The 9,311-nt window shown below is 38.0% G+C and overlaps 1 protein-coding gene across 1 annotated transcript in view; it reads right to left on the bottom strand.

Moving 5' to 3' along the window:
• Positions 1-9,188: 9,188 nt before the first annotated feature.
• Positions 9,189-9,311, bottom strand: part of LOC131461291 (MAP kinase-activated protein kinase 2-like) — a 22,530-nt gene continuing 22,407 nt past the window's right edge. The window contains exon 11 of the mRNA XM_058632450.1: positions 9,189-9,311. This exon is cut by the window's right edge and continues 547 nt beyond it. The gene's annotated coding sequence lies outside the window, so the exon portion shown is untranslated.

Consider the following 9,311-nt stretch of genomic DNA (forward strand, 5'->3'; position numbering starts at 1 on the left):
CACTGAGGTGGTGAAGTCTACCTTCCTTGCCTCCCTCCCTCCCACTCCAAACCCCACCCACTCTATGACATCAGAAAGATGTACCCACACCAGTTCACAGTCACAATGACACTAACAATACTTCAAATACTTTCATCTAGGTGATAGTGTTAGATATTTATTTGTCCATAACAGTGTGGGAAGTGGGGAAAAATAAGTGCCAGGTTATCCCCTTATCCACAAGAGGTGTGTATTACTAAATCATTAAACACTAAATTATGAAAATTAAAAGTTTTCAGTCAATAAAAAGATACCAGAGGAAGGTCACATACCACCGCAGCGAAGTGCAATTAGGCAGGCTAGCTGGTGAACAGCAGGCTTTTACTTACGCACGCACACACATGCATACACACACACACACACAGAATTATATGATGCACACACACACTAAGAAAGGATTTTATGTTTTATTTACAAATAAAGATTTCTGAATGTGTGTGTATTGTGTTATTGAGGAGAGAGTGCTGGGAAAATATGACTTGTATAACTATGGCAGGGAGTGTTTATGTGTGTTGGGGAACACTGAAAAGGTTTTAATTGAGGTACATTAATCTTTCAACAGCTTTTGGATCGAGGCACTTTCGGGTTTTTTTGCTTCTTCCCCACATTTGGAAAACACTCAAGGAACAGTGCCAGTGAATCACCTGATTGGACCGCGGATCAGGTGAATCATGGCCTGATTCATTCAGGCAATGAAGAAGTTGCTTTGGACGTCACATGATTTTTTTTCCCTGTGATTCTATGGAATTGTTGTTCAGGGTTTGAAGCACGTATCAAAGCTGTCAGTGTCGCACTGCCATCAATAGTACACGTACCACAGTTTGAGAACCATGGTGCTACATGGTATTCTGCACACACACACACAGTGTAGCAACAAGTCAAAAAAACTACTATATGTACTATATGTTACTGTGAAACAAATAAGACAGGTTCCCTCTTCAGGAATGCCCCGTGACCTCAGAAATTCCGTGTTCTCACGACAGCATGAAACTCTCTCACCAGGAAAAGCCAGAGGGCAACAACTGTTTTTTGAAAGTTCATCCATCCATTTTCTACCGCTTTATCCTCCACATGAGGGTCACAGGGGTGCTGTGCCAATCTCAACTGACATAGGGTGACAGATCACAGACCATTCACTCTCACACTCACACCTATGGTCAATTTAGTGTTTCCAATTTACCTAATCCCCATATTGCATGTTTTTGGACTGTGGGAGGAAGCCGGAGAATCCGGAGAAAACCCACACACATACGGGGAGAACATGCAAACTCCATGCAGAAAGTCATTCCTTTATTATTTATTTCCTATGTTGCCCATAACATCAGTTCTCTATAAATGTGTCTAATAGCGCTTTTCCACTATTCCAGCACGACACGGCTCGACTCTACTATCTATCGTTTATGAATAACCATTGTACCTCCTCAACGTGGGCGGAGTCATCATTGCACGGCTGCATGAAACTGCTGTGACTTTGTTTTATACGTGACACAAACTAGTGACTTGTAAAGCAGTTGTTTTCAGCCAGAAACAGTTCATTAAAAATCACATAATTATTCAGTACTTCCTGCATAACCAGTGCACAGACTCTGTCTGTCAATCACTGAACTGAAATACAGCTGAACAGGTTGTGATTCGGCTCACGATTGCCGGCTTTCACCACTGTTGTCACTAAATACACAAGACTCCTCTGTTAAATATTGAGATTGTAGACATTTCCTTGCTAAATGTTGGAGATTCACACACGTTTTCAGGATTTTTAAGTCTTTTGAATTGATCTAAAGTTCGGCATTGTTCGGTTTGTTTCTTGCATCAGATGTCGAGCTCATGATTCTTCCAGTGACGACACTCCTTGACCAATCAGTGACCGGCAGTCTGTTGGCATCACATTTAGTATCAGCTCAGCTTGCTTGGAACCTCGACAGAGCAGGTACAAAAAAGCGCCAGGTACCAAGTACTATCGCTAATGGAGAAGCAAAAAGAAGTCCAGCCGTGCCGGAAAAGCACCGCAATAAAGAGATATTCTGGTGTGTTCCAGTTGTAGTCGGAAGTCAGAATTTCTGTGTTCCTAAATAGAAGTTTCAACTGGAACACCCCATCAAACCGGATTGTAGGAGCAACCTCACAAACCCCTGAGGTAGGATTCCAAGATGGCTGCCAGATTAGTAACAACTCTCTGCTACGTTTACAGCAGAGAGTTCACAGGTTCACAGAGGAAACGGTTCAATAAATCTACAACATATAACAAAAACATGCTTTGGCTCGTGAATTCATATTCATATTTCAATTCATATTGACAGTTTGTACATTATATGTATAACTGTTTTTTTTATCAACACTGCTGCTCCTTGTATAAATGACATTGTAGTTCTATAAACAGCTTTTCACTGATTCAGAACTGTCTTATCTAAATTGATAACTTGACACAAGTGTTTCATTTCTGCTCCTGGTCTCTGTCTTCTGTCTCTACCTCACCTCCCTTGTGTCCTTTCTGTGCCCCCTTTATCTCCCCTTCCTCTCCTCTGTCCCCCATTTTTTCTCTCATCCCAACCGGTTGAGGCAAATGGCCGCACAGATCTCTGCTCTCTATAATATTGTTAGGGGTTTTGCATTGCTGGCCTTGAGATAAAGTATGTTGTGATTTGGCGATATACAAATAAAACTGAATTGAATTGAATTGAATTGAATTGAATTAAATTAAATTAAATTAAATTAAATTAAATTAAATTAAATTAAATTAAATTAAATTAAATTAAATTAAATTAAATTAAAATTCAATTCAATATAATTGAATAAAAACAAAAATCAAACAGGCGCTTTAGAAAACAAACAACCTCACAAACACCGTGACTGCATGTGTTATGACTGGTGAGCTTCCTGTGGAATTTTCTTAAATATGATAATGTGACTGGTTTCATCACAGATGTTTTTCTGAATCAGCTGAATGTTGCAACACAGAGTGGAGGTGTTTGCATGAACACAGAGAGAGAGGAAAGGTTCAGTGTTACAGGAACAGTCAGACTGGCTGAACCTGTTTGTGTTTGTGTGTCTATTTGAAGTATGTCAGTCATTTGTGATGCAGTGTTTGAATGACGACCATATCTGATTCTGGTGACACAAATAAGCACATGCGCATTAACGCCATCGCAAAAGCAAACCTCAAAAAAGGAACATGAGGTTTAGTATTTCAATCAGGAAATAAAGTGGCAGCATGTGTGTGTGTGTGCTTCCCAACATCACCTGTGTGTGTCATTAAGGTGTGACAGAAGACAGATGACATGAAGACAGACACTCATCTGTCATATCTATGACCCGATTAACGAGAAGCCGTGCAGCGTTGATGAGAAGAGAAGCGGTAAAAGTCCCTCAAAGTGTAGCAAAGACAGTGATAAACATGGTAAAATAACTTTTATATAAATATAAAATGGAAAGAACTGGCTGCTGTCTGCTGAGACTAAGTGGAACTGGGAGAATTAAGGGTTTCTGAGTCATTTTTCGACTTAACCAGTGCCGGATGACACGCGTTCGAAAACAGGAAGCTGAAAGTGAATTTGTGCTTTTTTTATACAGCAATATTTAAAGCTGTAGTGTGTCATTTTTGGTGATTTGGTTGATGTTATATTTTTGCCTGAGTTTGATTTTTGTGAACAGAAACAATAGTTTACATGGACACAAGTAGTCAAAGTAAAAGCCTGATCAGAATAAAAGGATGTCCTTTAAATATGCCGATCCGAACACTCGGATCCATAACTCTGACAAACAGCCGACACAGTCATGACTTTCTGGCTTGGTGCATTCACGTCTCAGAGTTACATAAACGTGACGTATTTCTGTTTTGTTACTGCTCTATTTATAATGAAGAGACATGATATTCACCGACACAGAAGAGGAGGAAAATGAGACGGATATTGAACAGCGAGAAGACGGGTGAACGATGGAATTGTTAATGTAAATGTAAATTCCAACTGGAACAAATCTTTTCGGAATGAAGAAATTTTGCACATGTAAACATAGATAATATAACATTATTTGGGCTCTGGGAAGTAATAATATCATTCAGAACCAGTGACATGGCAGCTATTTTTGGAAAATGGGTCCTAGAGTGAAAAAAATCAAAAAATGCGACCATTGGATTTTTGTGTAATACGTAACTTTGGGGTAAACAACGTTGTCATAGGTGTCGCTATGTCGCTTTGTTCACAGTGTTCATGCTTGACACACATGCTCCACGTCGTCTTTTCCGTCTCTGGTGTATTATGTATCTGTGTCAGCGTTACAGCGCCACATATTGGCATATAAACAAGCTCAGAAATTAGTAAAAAAAAAATTGTGTTTTAAAACAAAAAAGTAAAATATTGTAATTTCTGTGTGGATAAGGCTTGAAGGAGCGTTTGTGTGTATACAGCGGCAGCTCAGGGGAGGGTGGAGTCAAGAAGCAGTTCTCCCTATAAACTGTTGAGTGATGGGGCTTGTGTGCTGTCAGTCAAACTCCACCCTGTTTGCAGTCGTCTTGTTTTACTCGTGCAGTGTTGCTGTTGCCCCCGTCTGTCTTGACATACAAGTCATCCCTTCTTGTGAATGGCGCTGGGCAACAGTAAAACTATAAGAAAACACAACGTTACCGAAGTGCTAATGTCTTTGCAGAAACACAGAGAGACTTGTGTGTTGTGTGAACTCGTTTGACCATAGTTTGAATTTAACGGGCCTTTGTTTATGTTTTAAAGTTACGTACTACAGTTTTAACTCATCAGAAATGTGACATAGTAATTTAAACACATGCACTAACTCGGCAGCATGTGACTGGTTCTGTGAAGACTCGAGGCCGTTTCTGTGGCAGTAATGGTTCTCTTATCAGCAGCAGCAGAAGATGATGATGATAACACCTGCACATTTGTGAATGAATGAATGAATGAATGAATGACACACAAATACACAAAACAAACAGAGGAGACAAAGAAAGACATCAGGTAACAGATTACATGAAGCACACAGATGAGGGAGTGACTGATGGTCAGAGTGGAACTGTTTAAGGTCAGCTGGATCTTGAAAGACTGCCAACACATTCCCACAAAAAGGGCAAAGTGTCCCCAACCCCCAAACCCCACCCGCCCAGGAGTCACACCCCAGCCTCAGGCAGCATGTTCCACACACTCTCACTATGTAACACTAGTCCAACCTGTGTCACTGTGCTTTAGCTTGAAGCCTATACATAGAACTTTTGAATGATTCATGTGGAAATTAAAGATCTAGTATGTAACTTTTAGACAGGGTCATTAGAGGAATTTGAATAGACTACCCATCCATTAGAATTGTACATGCACTGTAGGACAAGGGTGTTTTGTTTTTTGTTTTTTTAACAAGGGCCAGATTTGATAATGTGAAGATTCAGATGTATCTGTCACGGCTGGGTTGCTGAAGTATTTCTATTCTATTCTATTCTATTATATTCTATTTTCCCTGTGATCCTGCATACTGCGCCTTTAATCACCGGGCAGGTTGACAGAGTGGGAAAACAAGAAGTCAAACTGTTTTGTGAGTTGTTATTTTTAACACCACAAAATTAGTTAACATAATGGAGTTACTGTACTGAAGCAAGATTAGTCAAAAAATGTTTAAAAGGGGGTTCAAAACTTGAGGGTTATTATTCTGTTCATTATATTTCCCTGTCTGTGTTTTATTTTGGTATTTTTTCAATCTTGAAATTGAAAAAAATCAAAGAACCTTAACTAAGCTATTGAAAGCCTCTGTGAACAGTACAGAAACATAGACACACGGCTGAACCCTGACCTCTGACCTCATGAGTGTTGTGATATCTGAGTGTTTGAGAGTAACAGCAGGGGGAGGATGGTTGACATTTGTGGAGAATGACACCACTGTGCAACACATGAGACAATGTTATGTAAACAGCACATTAACAGAGTAAATACAGTGCGTGAGGCATGATGGTGTCATCATGTCTGGGCCTGTCTTTATAAAATGGCTGGTGCTGCATCAGCAGGAAATATTTTCACATGTAAAATTCCACTCACACACCTCGTCCACCTCTGATTGGTCTCTGTAAACAGAAACAATGTAACATTATTTGTGAAAACAGGTCAATGTTAAGCAAAACTATCAAACCTGACTGAGAGAGAGTTTGTGTGTATACAGCAGCAGCACAGGGGCGGGTGGGGCCCTCTCATTTATTAACTTCTGAAACTTTTCATGGGCACAAGATGATATTCTGTCACTCAGTGTTATACTGAGAAACACAGTGCCAACACAGTGCATTTACATGCACGTTAAAACGTTAAAATGTTTATTGATATATATATTATTTATTCACCATTATTATTTATTTAAAGTATGAACATTTTTCTTATGAGTAGTCTATGAATAGTTTAAATATTGCTCTATTGACCTCTCTTGTGTCTTTAATAAAGTCACCATTACTACTACTACTACTACTATTATTATTGTTATTACTTTGAGTGTGAATGTGTTGTTTGTTGCTCTGTGCCTAATCACGGCTGATGGCGATTGATAAACTGATATGACAGATTTCACCTACATACAGAGGGACCATGTGAGAAAAGTAGGTGAAAGGTTCTATGATGTGGACTGTTTTTTTTAAGCACCACTGGAGTTTTGCACTCACAATCCCATTGTATTTAACAAAAATTACAACTTTTATCTAGTTTATTTTGGTTTTACCTTCTCCCTGTCTAGGGGTTGCCCACTGGGATCAGTTTAAAGTGCCCAATTAACAATGAGCCCTTTGACCTTGCAGGGACTCAAACTGGCAACCTTCCAGTCACAAGGCAAGTTCCCTTTTCACATGGCCATGGGCTGTCCGTTTAATACCATGACAATAAAGCATTCAAATTCAAACTTTACAATTATTACTACTATTGCTGTACTACTACTCCTACTACTATTACTTTTATTTATTTTGTGTGTACTGGAGTTTTGCACTCACAATCCCATTATATTCAATACAGTACTACTACTACTAATAGGGATTATATATTATTATTGTATTATTTATTTTCTACAATGACTTGTAACAACAGCTGATGTGTTACTGTGTCTAAATACGGCTGATGACGATTGATAAACTGACATGACAGACTTCACCTACATACTGCAGAGGGACCATGTGAGTAAAGTAGGTGAAAGGTACTACTACTACTAATACTACTACTATTATCTATATACTTATTTCTATTTATTTTTTGTGGACTGCTTTTAAGCATCACTGAAGTTTTGCACTCGCAATCTCACTGTATTCAAAACAATAACAATAAAGCTTTCAAATTGAAATTTTACATCTATACTACCATTACTACTGCTGTACTCCTATTCCTACTACTACTATTACTACTAATATCATTCTATGATTACTTGCACTCACAATCTACAATTACAATAAAACTTAAAATAAAACTAATATTTTACAACTACTACTAGTCGACTAACAATTATTCAGATTATTTATTTTCTTCAATGACTTGTAAAACAACAGCTGATGTGTTGTTTGTTACTCTGTGTCCTGGTTTTAAGCACAATGACAATAAACCTTTCAAAATCAAATGTTACTACTACTATTACTCATATTATTATTATTATTGTTATTATTGTTATTATCAATAATAATAATAATAATAATAAATACTAATGTATTATGTTCTTGAATGACTTGGAGTGTGAAACAACAGCTGACTGGTCATACTGTGTTTGGGTTGCGTCAAATCACAGCTGATGACGATTCAGACGCTGATATAATTGGCTTCACCTAAATACTTCAGAGAGGAGCATGTGAATTAAGTAGGTGAAAGGTACTGGCCCTGTAATCTAAACACCGGTCAATAATGTTGACCTTTCCAAGTTGAACACAAAGTCAGATGGCCGTGTCCCAAATATCTGCTCCACTGCTCCACAGCTATTTATAGCAGCATCACAAAGACTCCAAGGCAAGAATAAAAAAACACACAATCTCCCCGAGGTCCAAAGCAGACACTCGAATACTCCTGTGCTGTTTTGTTATTATTATTGTTCATAATAAAAGGCTTGGCTGCTCACGTGTGTTTAATGTGAAACTGCAGCCACTGTTTACTGGAAGCATTTTTACTCAATATCTGTAGAACACACAGACACACACGTGCTTTCTCAAGAAGTGTCCCAATCCATGACACACAACTAAATTGTTGCCACATGACTTTTTACAAAAAAGCCCATTCACACATCTTTCATACCCATTCACGCACTGTGTCTTGCTCAAGGACACATAAAGACTAGCAGAGCCAGGAATTGAACCCACTGTCTTCCAGTTGAAAGACAACTCACCCTATCACTGAGCCAGTACAGTACAGTAAATGTCATACTTTGAGACTTAATTCAGTAATATTATAAAAAAGTGACTTTTCATTTACCTTTCAGGTACTTAGTACAAGACTGTCACAGTGACAGAAAGTAGTCAGGTGACCTGCTGCTTCTCACACATCTGTTTTTATACACATTTTTTTTTTCTTTCAGGTCTATTTCTTTTGATTGAATAAGAAAACTATTAAACAAGAGAGCCATTATTTCTGTGTATGTATGTATATATATGTACTGTATATACTGTATGTATATATACACATACAGTATGTATATATGAGCTTGTGTAGTGATTTCATGTCCATGTTATTCTTTGATAATTATAATAATTTCACTTTGCATCATAAGTATGTTTCTTATTGTCAACTATGTATCGTTGCATATTATAACAAAAACTTTTACATTTAAATTCTGTGAAATATCCTCACGAACATATACATGTATTATAAGGTTATTGTGTTATCGTGATATGATTTTAAGCTAATTCCCCACCTAGTTGCTTACTTTTGCTCCTACTTTTTTTTCACATGACCGGCCCCCTCATGACCAGCCTGGACACTCACTGGCCCCCAGTGCATTTGACTTTGAGGCCCCTGATCTAAGTTTTTTGTTTTTAAAAAAATATATAAGATCTTCCAAATAAAAATCGATATGAATCATGAAAAGAAGTAATTTTGTTACATTGTTTCTGTTTACTAAGAACAAACAGAGGCAGAATAATAACATCCCTAACTACAACAATAGTGACACACTGATGCTTTACTGTTGTGAAAAACTAGTATAGAGCCATCACATTTATGAAGGCTACATTTTATTGACAAGACTTTTTTAATCCCTGAAAAGAAACAGCAGACGACAGACAATATTAAGACAACACAGGTCATACTGAGTGTTCGAGCTTCACAGTCTGTCCACAG

The sequence above is a fragment of the Solea solea genome, chromosome 6 (assembly GCF_958295425.1).
Source record: "Solea solea chromosome 6, fSolSol10.1, whole genome shotgun sequence".
NCBI classification, from domain to species: domain Eukaryota; kingdom Metazoa; phylum Chordata; class Actinopteri; order Pleuronectiformes; family Soleidae; genus Solea; species Solea solea.